Raw genomic sequence first — 17213 nt, 5'->3', positions numbered from 1 at the left:
AAAACACCAGTGACAGACTTAAATGTATCCCTGTCCACCATATACAGAAGACAACAGAGTGTGCCAAATTCTGTATGTTAAAAGAGCAGTCTTGAACAAGAAGAAGAAACCCATTAAAACAGGATCTTCCACATCAGTATTTCAAGACTGATTTGCTCTTACAATTACTTCACATCCACTGTACTATCCGTAACATATTACTAGAAAAAAAAAAGAAAAAAAACAAAAACAAACCAACAACAACTACTCAACAGAACAAGGAGCATCAACAAAGTATTAAGAATACCCAACATGGAACCTAAAGCAAAATCAAGGTTTGAGTATCAGTGCTAGCCCTTTCCTGCTCCTTATTCTTTTTCTTTTTTTTTCAATATCAGTTTTATATACATAAATAGCACCAGCAAAAATTCAGCACCAAAACTAGAAAAAAAACTAGTTCAAACTGAAGAATTTCAATTACAATGGCAGCAGAAGTGGTAACAGCAAGGTACTGCTCCTTTTGCTTTGAATACAGGGCACCCGGACTATTTTTGACTGTATACTAAAATACTGTAAAGGCTGCTAAACAATTACAATTATTGTTAATGGTATACTCATCTACACCCAAGAGAAACAAGCAGCATGATGTGGGTAAAATGAACCATGGAGAAAAACAGCTGTTTTCTGCGACACATTTTAAATTTTCACGTTAAAACAGAGATAGAAATCATTGTTTTCACCAACAGAGCTTACATGAGTTTCAAACAGAATTGAAGGCTAGGAGAGAAACGGGAGCTCTGCCCAGCAGTCCTAGTGACAGGACCTGTTGTCAACAGAAAGTCAAAATGCAGACAGACCGGAAGTATACAACTTCTTTCATCTGATACCACAAAGAATTTCATTTTTCGCAGCAGATCTTGGGACAAAACTATTACTTTGCTACAACTTACAAGAATGAGCTGATTCTATTATTATTGCTAGCATTACTATTTTTAAACCAAGTTTCTTGTACTAGCACAGCTTCTTCTGAAGGAGATACATTTTTAAGTTGACATTTTCGTTCCTAATACTGAGAACCATGACAATAAGCAAACTTTTTTCCCATTGTTTTGGTAAATGAACAGCAACAATAAAGCCAAGAACTAAAGTTCTTCATTCTAACAGCTTGAAAGAAAGCAGAAGCTATGGAAAGGCAATCCCAAATGCAGACCAGCCCTTGACAGCAGTTAAAATGCTCAAGGTAAAGCAGGAAAAACTGTTTGCTCCCTGCAGGAAAATGGGTAAGGGAGGCTGTAAAAAGTATTTTTGATATCTCACAGAACCCCCTTTTTCTTCAAAGCAGCTGAAAGTGAAAAATGCAGGATGAGGCTTGGGCTTGCAGTAGCCAGCTGACAACTGTAAGATCCTGCCCCACTTCTGGCTCTCTCAACCATGGCTTTCTCTCCATAGTAGGTTACAGAAAGCTTCCTGGGACAACATCCTCAGCCAAGAATCAGGACAAAATACCTTTTCCAGAAATGGCACTGCTATGGCACAGCTTAGAAAGCTTCTTCTCCATTTATTTCTTCTATCTGCATGAATGACTGGGGAGACCAAACAGCCCCATCTACCGCCTCTCTTCTGAAAAGCAGCTCCACTTAATAGGCTGGCCCACCTTGCTTTGCGTAACAGCTATAGAACATGGAGTACACCCAAAAAAATACATTTGACAGACAGATATAATTAAAAAATAATAAAAATCACAAAACATTACATATTTTCAGCCTGTTTGGGGTTTTGATTTGTTGTTTGGTGATGGTGGAAGGTTTCTGCGCTCACTACTGCTTCTAACACTGGTGCAAAGAAACAAGTATTTTCAGCAGCCTTCTCCCCTATTTTTGCTTGCTTCTAACCCTTAATTTATTTGCCAACAGCGATCTGTTCACATTTTTCTCAAATATCTTTTCTACATAGCTCCACCTCCACTCCCTTGAATCTGCAGAGACTGTTCCATCATCTGCCCTGACTGCCATTTCAACAGTGATTTCCTGAAAATCAGCAAAGGGTTGAAGAAGAAAGAAAAAGAAGGTACACCCTTTTCTATCCCCCATCTTTCTGCTATTTTTTAAAGGAGCTATAGCATCATCAAGAAGAACCATGCAGGTATCTTAATCAGCACATTAAACCAGCAGGCATATAAAAACGCCTTGGGTATGGGTATTTATCTCCCTCCTAATACTATGTCTCATCTCCTCTAAATCTAAGTTTTATAAGCGTGTATAAAAAGGCTCACACCTCATCATGAGGCAGGAAGGTAGCAACCTGAAGTATAAAGGTGAAGATTAAAAAACTCACCTTAGATGAAGCTACAAACCAGAGGCAGAAACCAGCAATCCTAACTATCAGTTCTCTGACCTCCAACCCAAAACATTTTTTTTCCACCTGGAGAAATACCCTTTTCACACCAACGCTCTGCTCCTAAAACCAGAATCTACTTAACAGTTTCAACCTCTCCTTATAATCTCTGTTTTGATTGTGTAAAAAGTCTCACAAAACACAAAACCTGTAATTTACCCTATTAACCCAAACATCTTAATCCCTCCCACATTCTCAAGCACATTGTCTGTAGGAGGACAGCTTGCCTTGCCGTCAGATGCACAAGAGCATTAAGCTCTCAAGTTGGATATGATTTCCAGAATTTTTCCCTGAAAGCCAACTCCACCCATTTCAATCTAACAGACACAGCCTCAGACAATGCTGGGTGTGCATGGAATACTTCCTAACCCATGAATGCATCTATTGCAAAGTAAGTATAGTATATATAAGGGAAAGAGCAGATGTCTAAATGTCTTCAAGATGACCAGTTTAAATGCAGTTTCATGTAAAGCTAGTATAATCAATGTAAGTACCATCTTTCAATAACTATTTAATAGACATGAAATTAAAATGAAAAGAAAAACATGTTAGACTGGGACAGGTAAACTGGCAGCAAAGAAAAAACTATGATTAAAAATTAAACTGTGTGTTCGCGCCAGCCAAGCAGACACAGCTACATCTTCTTAACAAAGACTCTGTGAAACAATTTATTCCCTCTATAAATTGCTAAAGCTTTAGCAATTTATACAGGGAATGCAACACTCACCCCAACACTCACTCTGCTACTTTTCTACTTTACATCATATACAAATACATTTGGTTGACGTAACAAGGAATTCATCTAAGCAGATCAGCTGTCTAGAGAACTGGAAATCTCTGAACATGACTCTTTCCTTTGAAGGGGTCTCCCCTTCACAGAGAGCCTTTCAAACCTGCCTGCAGGAATGGGATACTGGTCTCTATTGCACATTTACTCCTTGTCCTCTCCTCAACACCCAAAAGCAGGAGAAAAATTGACTAGTCTCTTTTTCATCATGATGTATTTTTCCCTAAACTGAAACAAGAAACCAGTTATTAGGAGATACTAATTAATTTATGTATTAATGATAAATGTGTACCATAAAAGATACTTAGTACACAAAAATATTATACCCTTTCTATTCAGAATTCAACTACTCAACGCCTCTGTAAATTAAAAAGGCTAGGTTGTTTCTGTCCTATGGGAACCATGAATGGAATTCCAGATGTTTTTCAGCATCAGGAATCGATGTGACCTGGCTATCGCAAATGCTCAGCTTGTGATCTGATGTTATAGTACACTCCCATTGACTATCCCAGATCACGCCGATCCCAGTGCAATCTGGGAATCAAGTTAGTGGAACAATTATTACTATCAGCCCCTCCCAGAATCGTCTCTTTTTTCAGATCTCGCTTAAACTCTTGGCCTTAGTTATAGCACTATGCAGCTCACGGAACTCTATAGATTTCAGAAGTTAATAGAGAAGTAAAACCTAATCTTAGTTTTCGCACACCTCTAGGCATATTTAATCCCTACAGCTCAGGTAACGATAATAAAAATCTCACAGAAGTGAGAAGGAAAGAGCAAAGAGCCTGACAGTCATGACTGCCATGGGAAACTGAGAACTAGAAAAATAAGCTCTAAGCACTCACCTCACTACAAATAACACTGCACCTTCTTACATATCATTAATGCATATCCCTTAATACTTCTTTCCAGAACACTTAAGTTAGAAAACGTATTTTGTTTTCCTTTTAATCATAAATTTGCTAAGGCTTGAAACAGAGTACACACTTTCAGTAAACCAATTGTCTCTACCATTGCAGCAGTTTCTAAAATCCTACTGTGGAGGCCACACCTCATGATGCTGAAGACCTAAGGACAGTTGGCAGATACTCATAAGTTACCTCTTTCAGGAGGTATCTCGAGGCAAATCTGAATTACAAAGCCAATTTTAGGTAGCAGACCGGTCAAACAGCTAACGAAGGCTCTGGCATATGACCCTGCGTATGATCTATCATACGCTGTCATGGAAGTCTGTCTCATCTTAATGAAAGCAGCGCTTGAAACAACCCAGAAAATTTGACTATGTCATAGAGAGACCAGGCCTGAAAACAGTTCACAGCTGTTTCAAGTATAAAGCACAATTAATATTCATCACACAAAGATACTATAATGATGATCACTTAAAGAAAACATGTATATAACCCATTGATGAATATAACCCATGGCAATATATACAGACATAAAAACTAACATCTTGAACCACTTGTCCAATTTCCTTTAGAAAAATAAATCCAAGGTAAGCCAACTCCTTCCTGACACTGCTGCTTCATGGCGATGCTTAAGTACAACCTCAAGAAAAATCCCTCTCTTACCTACCAGAGACCAGTTTTCCCAAGCCTGTCATACAACCATATGAGAATCCTTGGAAATAATACATTTTTAAAAGCTGAAGAATCTGAAAAATTAAAGTATTTCTTTGAATGCATTTTATATAATAAATTGAGCAGCTGCACTGCAATCTGTCCAGCACTGCTGCATTATCATCCGCCCTCTACACATGCTTCATAGAATTTAAAGTCACTGCAGGCAGGTGAACCCCAAGCACACCTCTTTGAAAGCTTATCACAGTATCTACCTCCTTTTCAGTATGAGATTTTAGACTGCAACAATCAAGGCATATGGAAATATGTTAATTGTTCCCATTCATTCCCAGTACAACCCTCCACATCCGCAGACAGGCAACTGCACTCCCTGATGGCTTTCATCTGCTTGTCCCCACCTCTGCACTGACTGATGTTAAAGACATTAGCTGCAAACCTTCCAGGCACAATTGCCTCTAAAAGGCAGAGATCCACACCCCCAGCCTTTCCTCCTCTAGGTTCATGCTTGCAAGTAGGTGATAACATGCCCCATTCACACACCCCAGCTCCAGATCTCCAGTGAATCATCCATTCACTCTAGCCCCATACTGGTCAGCATCATCTCTCCTGCTTCTGCCTTGGTGGCTTTTTCCCCCCTACAACAGGCTCTCAGCTTTTTCACCTCGCTCCACTCTGCCTGTGCATGCAAATAAAACATACATTTCCTCCCACACCAGCTCCTTCTATGAAGAGAGGCTCTTCTACCTCTGCCCAGGTTCCCCTGCAATGTGGCACAATAACCCCCCGGTTCTCTGCCTCCCCCCCACCCGATCCGTGTGTATACAGGCAGTTCTCCCTCCCCCCTTTCCCCACCCCCTCTCTGTCTCTGTGCCTCTCCCAGCGCCTGGCGTGGGGGAAGGGAAACATGCACTGTATGAATGAATGGGCCGAAAAGACTTACCAGAAATTGCGTGAGGAAAAGAGTGGAAGATGAGAAGGACACCAAAGATGGGTGCTTCCTCCCTTCAGCGTGCCAAGTGCTGCTTCAGTTCTGGCTCCCTTCACAAGGTCACGTGTCCTCCTAGGTACCCCTTTCCCTGGATCCTCTACTAACCACAAAGGGTTGCAGGGCAGTCTTCTGGATGCCTCTCTGCACTCTGGAGGGAAGGGTACTACTGAAGCTCCCCAAGCAAGCAAAGTCCTATAACGTGCAACGTATAGCGGATGCCTCAGGTAACAAGGGAAATTTCTGAGGGGGGAAAGGGAGAGTAATGACTGCTAAATTAACTCCCAAATTGTCTTCCCCTGTGGGAGAAGAGGGACGGGAAGGAGGGAAGAGTGTACTGGTGAAGCGCTGTAGCTTTCTATGTAAAATAAACTGAATCCTCGTGTCTCTTACTTGCTCAGAACTGAACCCCTAAATGCCTCTGAAGTCACAAACACCTAGGGAGGAAAAAGAAAAGGGGAGAAAAATCTCTATTAAGGCATAAACTAACATACAAAGGTATCTAACAAAGATAAACTAAATCCCACCGGAAGAAAAGGTACCGTACAACACAGTAAGCAAAGCCAAAAGAATACAAATTTGCGAAACGTACAACTTTAAATGATTTACAGAAATGTACTACCACAGAAGCCCGTTTTAAGGGGAAAAAGAGGTTAAGCAGTTTATTCCTTAACTGAAGAATGTGTGCTCAAAGGAAAGTTAAATCTGCGCCTACACGTGAACGTAAGAAGAAATTAAGTTTTAAAACCTTCAGAAACTATTCCTATTTATTCGCATGAGTCTTTAAACCCCTCCTCCAGAATAACATTCAGAATTCAGATGAGGAGACTAGAGAAAAGTACGTTTCAGGTCAGAAGCATACACCCCTAGGCATCAGACCCCACTCCGCCATAGAAAACAAACTGTCGCTTATAAAGGGTGACCAAAACGAAAAGCCAAAACAACACGTTTATAGGATGCTTAGTCAAAGTCGCACTTGGAGCCCCCGGCAGATCAGTTAAGTCACCGATGTGCCATGAGCTCTTCAAACATCAGAAAACAAAAGAGAAGAAACCCAGCTGAAAGATTCCGTTCTAAGACTCGGCAGCACACACACACACACACACACACACACACACACCCCCTGCGTCACGGGCAGAAACTGCCCCCAACAAACCGCACACCCCCACGTTCACGGGAGCCGTTTTCCACCCCGTTTCCGCGGCGGCTTTGCACACACACCGAACGCGTGTGAGCGCGCAGCCGGCGCGCAAGGCGGGAGCTGACCCCGGCGGCGCACTCGCAGCGCTCCACCCGAGCGCGACCCGCCCGCGGAACGCCATGGGCGAGGCGGCAGCCACTACGAGGAGCCGCCGCCCGCCCTTCTGCCCGTGCCGCCGTCGCACACAACGAGCGGCCGCCGCCTGCATACACACACCCCCCACCACCACCATCAGCCCCGAAGCGGCCGCGGCTGCCACCCACCTGGGCGCCCCGGCTGTCCGGCCCGCACGGGGCGGCGGGAAGGCGCCGGGATGCACAATCACCATGGGCGCAGCGCGGCGGCGGGGCGGGACGGCTGAGAGGACAGTCCCAACCCCCCCCAGCACACACACTCCTTCCCGCCTGCCCCCTCCCCGGGCACGGCGGACCCCACCCCCGGGCTCGCACCCGCTCAGCCCGACATCTCACCCGCCCCGGGCACCGCCGAGCCCGAAACTGAGGGGACCCGTGCGCCCCGCAGGCGCCCCCCTCCCCTTCCCGCCGGCACCGGGCCTAGGAAGGGAAGCTGCGGGACGAAGAAGGCTCCGAAAAGACTCGCCCCTTCCTCCCCGCCGGCTGCGGTCGCTCGGCGGCGCGGTCCTAAAGGGGAGCGGGCGACGCCACACGACGCTCCGCTCAGCTCAGCCCCCCCCACCCCTGCTCTCCGCGTCCCTCCTCCCGGCGGCTGTGGCGAGGAAGACGGCTGTTCCCTTCACCGAGACCCCCGCCCCCCGCGACCGCCGCTCCAGCCACAGCGCGGGCACCGCCGCCTTCTCCCACGCTCCCTCCCGCCGACTGACTGGAGCGGCGGCGGCGGCGGCGGCGCTGTTAACGGCCGAGCGCGGCTGGCACGCACTGGCGGAGGGAGGGGAGGGGAGGGGAGGCGAGGCGGGCGCCCGGCTCCGCGGTGGGTGGGGCGGCCGCGGGGGCGCGCTCCCGCCTGGTACCCGCCGCCGCGCGCTGCTCCGGTGTGGGGCGGGGCGGGGCGGGGCGGGGCGGCCCAAGCGGACCGAAGCGGTGCCCGCGCGCCACCACACGCACGTTGAGGGGGCCTTTATGGCACGGGCGAGACCTCCTGCCCCCCCCCCCCCCCCCGCCGCGGGTGCCCGGCTGCGGCGGGACGCCGCTGGCACGTGGCGCGGAAAGCCAGAGCCTTTGTCCTTCGTGTGACAGGTACCGGCGTGACGCGTCCCACGCGCCACCTGCCACGCACCGTCACGTGCCCCGCGCGCCGCCGGGCCAGTGCCGCCCCTCGCTGCTGTCATTCCGCTAACATAATGGCTGCTGGCAACGGAGCGATGGTCCCCTCCCGTGTGTTACCAACCGGCGCGTTCCTTTCCGTGCGCCGGTGGCACACCGGACACTCTTCTCCATGCTGCACCCTTTCTGTTCACCGCACCGTGTTAGCTGCGTACCCCACGGGGATTCCTGTGGGAATCTCTCCTTCGCCAGCCCTCCTAACCTCGAGATTCGGTGCCCCAGGCAAACAGCCTCTGTCCCTGCCCAAGTTTCTTCCAACCCAACCCATTCAGTAATTCTGTCTTCCTCAACAACCAGTGTCACTCACAGCTTTGCAGATATGGAACATACCCACTTGGTCATATCTGATACCCCAGACCTCGTGTCTTCTGTCTCTACAGCATGTGATGGTTCTCTCCTAGCATTCTTAGTTCTTAACGACACTCTACATACCCCTTGCCTTCCAGTGTAGTTCGTTTATCTGTACATGACACATACATACATGACCGGCTCCAATGTTTGTGGTTTCAAGGTAAAGATCATCCAAACCTTCCATGTGGTACCCCTGATACTTGACTGACATGATGGGACTGATTTCCACAGTATTAACCCTACACATTACAATACAGAATGCCCTAAAATCTGCCTCAATGTTTATCCGTTAATACTGCAGAGTGATGTACTGTTTGGTACACCTTCTGTAAAGCCATAGCTGATAGTTAAAATGAAACGCAAACATCACTAAGCATTTCTAAGGCTGACTTTACTGTGTTTGTTCATTGGTCCTGCAAACATCTGGGTCCTACTCCCCATCCTCAGGTGTGATTCATACAGCTCTTTCAGAAGAGCATGAGGCAAGGCTACCTCAAAGATGCTGTCAACCTTGTCTAATGTGAGATGTCCCTGCCCGTGGCAGGGGGTTGGAACTGGATGAGCTTTAATGTCCCTTCCAACCCAAACCGTTCCATAATGCTATGATTCTGTGATGTCAGTGGCCAAAATCCCTGTTTACCCAGGCATCATCCGATGCTCTCCCGCCTGCTGGGGTTGTTCGCCAAGCCTTCTGGCTTCTCATGGCTGCAAGCCAGAGACAACTGCTGGATTCCAGGTTCTCGTCCACCCCACCCTGTGCAACAGCGGAGGGAAAAATACACTATCACTTGCTTAAATACCAACTCAAAGTGCAACTTGAGAGCAGGAGGCAGGTCGTTGGCAAGTCTCAGCAGGCTAAATAAAAACTAAATAAATTACTCCAAAATGCTGGACAGTATTTTTGTTACTTTGATGGCTACAAAACAATACCACCTTTGACAGAATTACTACATCCCAAGGCTTCTGGAGCAGAGTTCCCATGTGCAGAGTTCACACTTCTGAAAGTTGTAATTTCAGGTTGTGAGGTGCACAGGTTTGTTTACACAGGGAATTTACTAACAGGAAGCTGCTGTGGCACCACTGCTCAGCTGAAGTATGCAACCACTGCACAGCATCTAGCACACACCCATGCTTCGGAGCAAGAATTCTACTGGATTCATGTACGCTGTTTTAATTTAAGGTAGTATAAAGCAAAGAAGAAAGAAAATGCCCACATGTAGCATGTATATAGTTGTAACTACATATAATAGTGATATAATAATAGCAAATGTTTATTATTATTTTTACAAGGGCCTGTAGGGACAGGAGAAGGGGGAATGGCTTTAACCTGAACGGAGGGGACATTGAGATGAGGGTTTAGGAAGTTCTTCCCTGGGAGCGCAGTGAGACTCTCACACAGGTTGCCCAGAGAAGCTGTGGCTGCCCCATCCCTGGCAGTGTTCAAGGCCAGGTTGGACGGGGCTTGGAGCAACCTGGTCTAGTGGAAGGTGTCCCTGCCTGTGGCAGGGGGTTGGAACTGGGTGAGCTTTAAGGTCCCTTCCAACCCAAAACTTCCTGTGACTCTAACATTGTCAGTGAGCATTGATTCCATCAACTACCATTTGCCTTCCTCACTCTCTCGCATGCAAAATGGAGCCTTGCATCCTTTTTTTTTTTTGCTGTTTGTGGAGCTGCTGGAGCTGTAGCACGTTGGACCTCAGTACAAACTCTGAGTATTGAAGTGAGCAATGATCTGAGTCAGCTGAAAGAGCAGGTTGGACAAACCCTACCTCTAGAACATCTTTCCACCCTCCAGAAGCACCACTCAGTTTGGAGAGAGCCCTCAAAGCCTTTTGCTATTTCTTAGAAAGGTAGAGCAGGGCAAAATGACCATTTATTGCTCAGGACGTGCCCACCTAGGACATGTCCACAACTGCAGCAGCTTTTGAGTTATAAAGAGTTGTCACTGCAGTCGAGTTGGATGTAGGTGTTACGCTTCCCTAGGCAAGACTTTGTTCTTTTAATCTCTAATTTCTTCTACTCTTTGCCAGTGAATGTGAGGTCTCTCCTGTCACCTACAGATCTATTCTCATCAGGCCAGAATTCTCACAAAGAGAGTATTGGCTACTGCCCTGGGCATCAGTGGTCCAGAGTACCAAGTTTCACCCTTTGGGAAAATGGTGTAATTGTAGTACCAGCAAAGAATGGGCGCCTCTGAAGGCTGAACATTCCTGGCACCTTCTTTTGAGATTTTTCCCATGCACTCTGAAATGCATAATGTAAGGACTGGTCCAAACCCTTAATGTATGCAAAATCTGATTTCACGGTTGATTCCATGAAGCATCTTTTGTCACTGTGTTCACTAAAAATGCAAACCAGCCGTTCGCTCGTTACTCTGTTATAATGCACATCAGAAAGTTTTCTATGCTTTCTCTGGTTGGGTGTATGTGCTTGTGGAGGAAAAATGCTGCAAAGTCCAGCCTGCAAATGTTGCTAAGCCTAATTATTTGTATGAATTTGCCCATGTGCTGCTGCTGCTGCAGTAGCTACTCATGCAGTCAGTTAAGCTTCACAGCGATGTTTCTGCTCCCCGCTTGGGTGACTGAGTGATAAAAAATGTAAGGCAAGGTAAGTGCCTATGCTCACACATGAATGCTTTGGTTCACATATGAACACAGATGGTTCCATGGAAAGAAACAATTTCTGGATTGTGTTTCAATGAGAAAATGGCCGTATCATTCTTGTTCCACACTATGTAAAATGAGAACTATGAGAAATCATCTTTAATTTCACCCAACCTCCATTTACTTACTGGTTCTGACTGCTATACCAATTCCTGTTCTGGATAAATAAACATAAGGTAGTGGACAATGACTGCCAACACAAAGGACTCACAGCTAAAGAGGTCAGCGGGAAGTTCCACGTTTCACTTACTCAACCCCAAAAGTATTTTGACCCAGCACCATGAGCGACTCCAGTCTCATCAGCCAGCTGCTCGGGGCTCATCTCTTGGAGGCTGTAACACCCACCACATGTTCCCCATCCCAAACATGGCACCGGAGCTCGCCAACATGGGGGTGGGGGGGGTCGGGTCACGGCGGGAACGCCGAAGGGTCCGCCGCACGTGTGGCGCGACCACCAGCACCCGCACCGCGCACACCGGGCAGGCGGGGCGGTGGCGGGGCCCGGTTCGGGTCCGTGTCGCTCAGCCGTGCCTGCAGCGGCCCGCGCCCAGCGGCAGCCGGCTGGAACCGACGGCAGCAGCGAGATGCGTGCAGCCAGCCCGGCTGCCAGCGCCTCCATCCCTCCCGGCCGCGGTCCCTTCTCCCCCGGCGGGAAGAACGGGGTGCGGCGTTGGGGCTCCGGGCGGCTACAGCCTCCCGCGGGAGGGAGCGATCCTGCTGCGGGGTCACGCACTGGCAGGCGCAGGGCGCGACCGTCCGTTTCCTGTGCCGGGCGGTGGGAAGGGCGAGAACAGGCTGCTGGGGCGAGGAATAATCCTTATGGTGAGAATGCTGTGACAACATAAAGGAGGAGAGGTCTGTGCAGGTGGTGGAATGCAGGGATGAGAATGCCCTTGTTCACTTGAAAGGAGGACTGCAAAGGCTCGGGACACAATCCCGCCAGAAGAAAAGGGCTCGCAGGGGCATTGCAGGACTTTTCCTGCCAAACAGCAAGCGTTTGGGGACACGTGGGAGGAGAGCACGCATCTCATTGAATAGGTAACTTTGAAGAAGGTCAGAGGCTTCTGCTATCCTTATTCCGGACACAGTTTGATAACTGAGAGACACAAAGCAGCTCAGGCAGGCAGAGTTACAAACAGAAACAAAGGGATGGATGAATAGCAGCTGGGAGGCTTCAAAGGCCAGTGTGTAACAGCAGCTTCCACTTCCAGAAGACAGGAGTGCATTTCTCCCTGCTAAGTTGCAGTTATACTGCAGGGAAATAGAGAACAGTACTGAGGAGCTGGACAAAGGAAAAATGTGGGTTTGGTAGAAACAGACATTTGCAAGATAAAAGCTTCCTTCTCTCTGTCCCCCTTCTGCCTCTCTTACAGCTGCCTGCCCCCTTCTCCAGCTGTTCCTCCTCACCCTGCATTTTTCCTTTACTATCTTGAGAAAGTTCCTTTCTCTTCTCTGTCTGCCTGCTTTTGTTTCCTGTTCCTTTCCCTCTTCTTGACTGTCCTTTTCTGTCTCCTCCATTGTCTTTTGATGAATGCTATTGCAGTGATGACTTAGGCTTTCAGTGTCTGTTGGGAAGGATCTGATGCAACCACCAGGTGACTGTACCTTGCAGGCGCTTAGCTGCGGTAAGATTGATAAACATCTGCCCTGCTAGCTAAAGAGCTTCAGATGACAGGTTAAATGTCCCTGAGTTTTTCCCAGCCGTGTCGGTGTTTTCCTCCTGTGCAGCACTTCTGTGCCCAGGAGATGGTGAGACAACGTTGCAGGGAATCGAAGACTTCTCTCATCCGTGGGGAGCGGTTTCTTCGTCTAACCGATGCTCCCCCTCGCCACTGCCAACGTGGTTATACACCCAGCTCCTGCCTTCCTCAGACCGATGGAGGATGTGGAGGGGCAGGCGACTCAGGTCTCCCCTTGCGGGGTCCGGCGCCATTATGGGAGAGATACTCAGGGGGACCCTTCCTCTTCCCCTTCCCTCCTCCTGCGGCCAGGTGCTAAGGGAGGAGGGGATGGAGATCCCTTGAAGGGGGGCCAGAACTAGGTCAGTGTAGCTGGAAACTGCAGCTGGTGCAGTGCGAGGGGGGGCGCAGAGCCAGCGATAGCCGGAGCAGGGTGAGTGAGAAGAGCCGTGCTGGATGCGGGGAGGGGGGGCACTGACAAGTTGCAGGGGAAGGACAGCCTCCTGCAGGCTGATTGCGTGGCTGCCAGCACGCACAGCCCCGCTTCCCATCCTCCCCTAGTCCCTCACCCCCTGCACCAGCCTGCAGGCGCCGGGAGAGCCCCTTCCTCGCCGTGCTGCCCCGGGCTTGCGGAGCGCTGCGCTGGCACAGCGTTTAGCCATCGGGGAATGGCCTGGGGGTGGGCAGGAGGAGGTCCGCACAGCGGGAGAGGGAGAGGAAGGGAGGGTGGAAGATGGTGCTGGAAGGTGGACTGAGAGAAAGATGTTAGTAACAGAGAAAGGAGGCTGGATGGAAATGGAGACATGGAGAAAAATCTGGGCAAACACATAAGGGACGGATGGAGAAATACATATTAAAAAGAGGAATAAGAGAAGCGTGAAAGGCAACAAACAATGACAACTGATGTTTCAGCACTTGAAATTGGTGCAGTGGGGAGGAGGTCGTTTGCATTCCTTACAGCGCCCAGGCAGAAGGACACATCCCCCTTGCCAAAACCCACAAGGCAATAAAGCTGCTGCAGCCTTACACTGCCAACACGTTTAACATCACCAGTGGCTTCACTACGATGTACCTCGCTACTGCCCAAGGGCCGTATTGTTACCACCCTTCAGAGTGCAGTGAAAGCACGTTTCAATACGGTTTGCAGTATGCCTCGTTTGACCTTCTGAGTGATTCTGCATCTCTGACATTGGCTCCTCTATTGCGACTCCAAAGAAATTCAGGTTGCAAGAGTTGTGTTCTTTTGTCATTGCTGCATAGGCCATACTTTCTCAAGCTCTGCCTTTCTCTCCCTCCTCCCTTTCCCTAGTGCTTTTCCATTTCCCTGCCTCTCTGCCCCTCTACCCAGTGACAGCTTTGACCACGCTGCCTTGTGTCTCCCTCAGACCTGGGCTCCCCAATCTGCTCGGAACAGTGCAGCCCGCAGAAACTCATGCTTTCTCCTTCCCCATTTTCCACTCCCCTCTCCTCAGCCCCACTACATCCTTCCTGTCCTGACGCTGGCAGCGTGTCTCCTCCCTTCCCCAGCCCTCCGCCTCTTTTCCCTGCAGTGATCCCAGGCTCACTGCAGTGCAATCCATCACTCGCAGCCAAGGTCCTCACGCCAGGGGAGGGAGAAGCCTGGCTCCCTGTGAGGCTGGGGGTGGGCAGGTAGTGCAACAATCTCCTCCTGTGTTAAGAAGTGAGAAAAATCTCACAGAATACAGACCCTTCTAGAACTGAAACCTCTCATCCTCTTCCAGCTATTTCATTTATTCATTTGCTTAGTTAGTCTCTTTGTTTTCAAAGAAAAACATGTTTCTGCCAACATTCCAGTGAAGGTGACTGAAAGGAAACCAGGGAGACAGAGAGAAAGCCAGAGTCAGAAAAGCTTGTGCGGAGAGAGAAGCCAGGAGAAAGAGCCTGGGGGGGAATGTAGGGAGAATGGGACACGACAGTATGACATATGGAGAAGAGGAGAGAAATTAAAAAGAAATACAGAAATAAAGAGGGTGAGAAAAAAATATTAGATCTTAGATGCAGGAAAAAGAAAGCATAGGAAATAGTAGTAAAAGAAATAAATGGGAGAAAGACCCGAGATGGCAGGCACAGCAATAACACTCAAGGAGGATACAATAAATAGCCAAAGGAGCCTTGCTAAAGAGGCTAGGTTGACACAATCAAATAACATTTAGCTATCGTAAGAAGTAAATCCAGCGTGCTTTTATTTGAATGCAAATATTCTATACAGCTGCATGCAAATGAAATTCCAGCGTGTTTTTATTCCGAGAACAATTGCAAGTGAGGAAATAATGGGTGAATAGTTGAAGTCTTTTTTTATAAAAAGGTACTTATTGGGGCAGCTGCACTTGATGGACAGAGGCAAGAAATTATTAGAATAATATCAAATTAGGTTTTCTGCTTTTCACAGGCATCTCGTAAAGGTGTGCATGTTGATGTAGAATGGCCTACATTTGATGCTGGTTTCATCTCTTTTAAACTGAGGTCAGCTAAATCAGTGCAGGCCCTTCACCTGTACACATATCACATCAGGACAGATTTTCATTAACATAACCTGCCTTGGTTTTAGTTTGCCATAAAGTCAGAATAGTGACTTCAGAGGTGGGGGTCAGAAGATAATTCAAATGATCAGATTGAAGTCAGCTGTACCTACAGGAGAGACAGTGATTTATAGCAATGCAGTTGCAGTAATGCCTAAAATCTCTGTTCAAATTCCTCTAACATCAACTGTAGAATGAAACTTAATGAGTATTGAAAATATAAGTCAGCCTTTACAGTCCCTCTAAATGCATTGGAAATGGAGGGATAAAAACTGAAAAGTAGTGCTTCCTAATTTTCTCCACAATATAAACTCTTAGCAATTTGTCTGCTAACATAGAATCATAGAATGGTTAGGGTTGGAAAGGACCTTAAGATCATCAAGTTCCAACCCCCTTGCCATGGGCAGGGACACCTCACACTAAACCATGTCACCCAAGTCTCTGTCCAACCTGGCCTTGAACGCTGCCAGGGATGGAGCATTCACAACCTCCCTGGGCAACCTATTCCAGTGCCTCACCACCCTAACAGGAAAGAATTTCCTCCTTATATCCAATCATAGCATCATTTGCATTTCTTCTACTCAGTGCAGTCACTGTTCTCCTTTCTTACCTCCTTTCAGAATCAGGGTAAGTGCTGTCAATGCTGACACTGAGAAGTGCAACAGTGTATGTATTTTGGATATGGCCTTGGCCACAGATCTTTTTGTAAATGTTACATAATTTAAAGTAAATTGTTTTTTAAAGTTGCCACTTTTGTCCCTTTCCCTCATCATATTTGAAAGCTTATGGGGTACCCTATTTTATAATAATAAATACTATGTGATACAATACTATACAATATGATATGATATGATATTATACTATACTATTATTTTATTTTTAATTACTACTCCTTCTCCCATTTTCTCCATGCACCCACTCTTGATGTATGCACCTCCCTTTCTCCGATGCCACTTTTAACTGAAAGCCCATGCCTCACTCAGGCGCTGTGAACGGATCCTGATTTGATCTTGTAATACCCAGTGCTCTCTGTAGCCCCACTAGTGGACTCAGGAGGCTGTGTATGGATTTTAGAGCAGTGTACACCTCAGCACTGTAAAATTGAACACCAGAATAGCCCCTTCCCAGCAGTGACTTGTTTAGCCAGCTATGGTTACTGTTCCAGTGCCACCCTGTGATGGGATGATTAATCCTGCTGACTTCGCTCCAAGGTCTGTGATGCCCAGAAGAGGTGGGAGAAGGGAAGGAGAAATCCCTTGTGTCTTTACTGGTGTTTAACTTGTGACCACAGCCTCATCTGTATGGAAAACTTGCACTTGTTGAATTAAGGTTGTGTTTCTATGTGGTCCAAAGTCCATATGGACATACATAACTGGACTTAGCAGTGGGGTTTATATATTTGTTAAGCCTCAAGTGTTATCTGCCTCCCTGAGAGAATGGTCTCGGAAAATGTACCCTGGGGGAAGCTGTGTTTGACCTCAGCTGCTTGAAAAAGGGGCATGCTGAGAGGGACATTTGAAACAGCCAGGAAGAATTGGCCCTGAAACAGTACAAAGGACCAGAAAGGAAGAATGTTCGTGATAGTAAGAACTATAGAGAGAGAAGGGAAGGAAACCCCGAAGCACAGCAGGGGAAGAAGAAAGGTCTTGACAACTTCTCACCATAGCCTTCTTGGCCATGAGAAGCTGAAGCATGTGGCCAAATCACCAACTAAACAGCAAGGAGCTCACAGACTGCCTCTTCTCATGTCAAC

General features: G+C 47.6%; 1 protein-coding gene across 5 annotated transcripts in view; it reads right to left on the bottom strand.

The window, feature by feature from the left end:
- The window catches only part of RIMKLB (ribosomal modification protein rimK like family member B), a 56920-nt gene extending 49319 nt beyond the window's left edge, over positions 1–7601 (bottom strand). For 3 of the 5 annotated variants that reach the window (XR_009726663.1, XR_009726664.1, XM_061361267.1), the window contains exon 1: positions 5681–5985. The gene's annotated coding sequence lies outside the window, so the exon portion shown is untranslated. Of the gene's footprint in view, positions 1–5680; positions 5986–7189 lie in introns of those variants that run through there. The other 2 variants (XM_061361273.1, XM_061361280.1) reach the window with 2 other exon arrangements.
- Between the last annotated feature and the right edge of the window lie 9612 nt (positions 7602–17213).

Source organism: Neopsephotus bourkii, unplaced genomic scaffold (assembly GCF_033783945.1).
Source record: "Neopsephotus bourkii isolate Nb327-2 ecotype Australia unplaced genomic scaffold, CSIRO-AGI_Nbou_v1 NB_107, whole genome shotgun sequence".
Lineage (NCBI taxonomy): Eukaryota > Metazoa > Chordata > Aves > Psittaciformes > Psittacidae > Neopsephotus > Neopsephotus bourkii.
The sequence above is the reverse complement of the archived record's forward strand: the minus strand, read 5'-3'. Positions and strand labels throughout refer to the sequence as shown.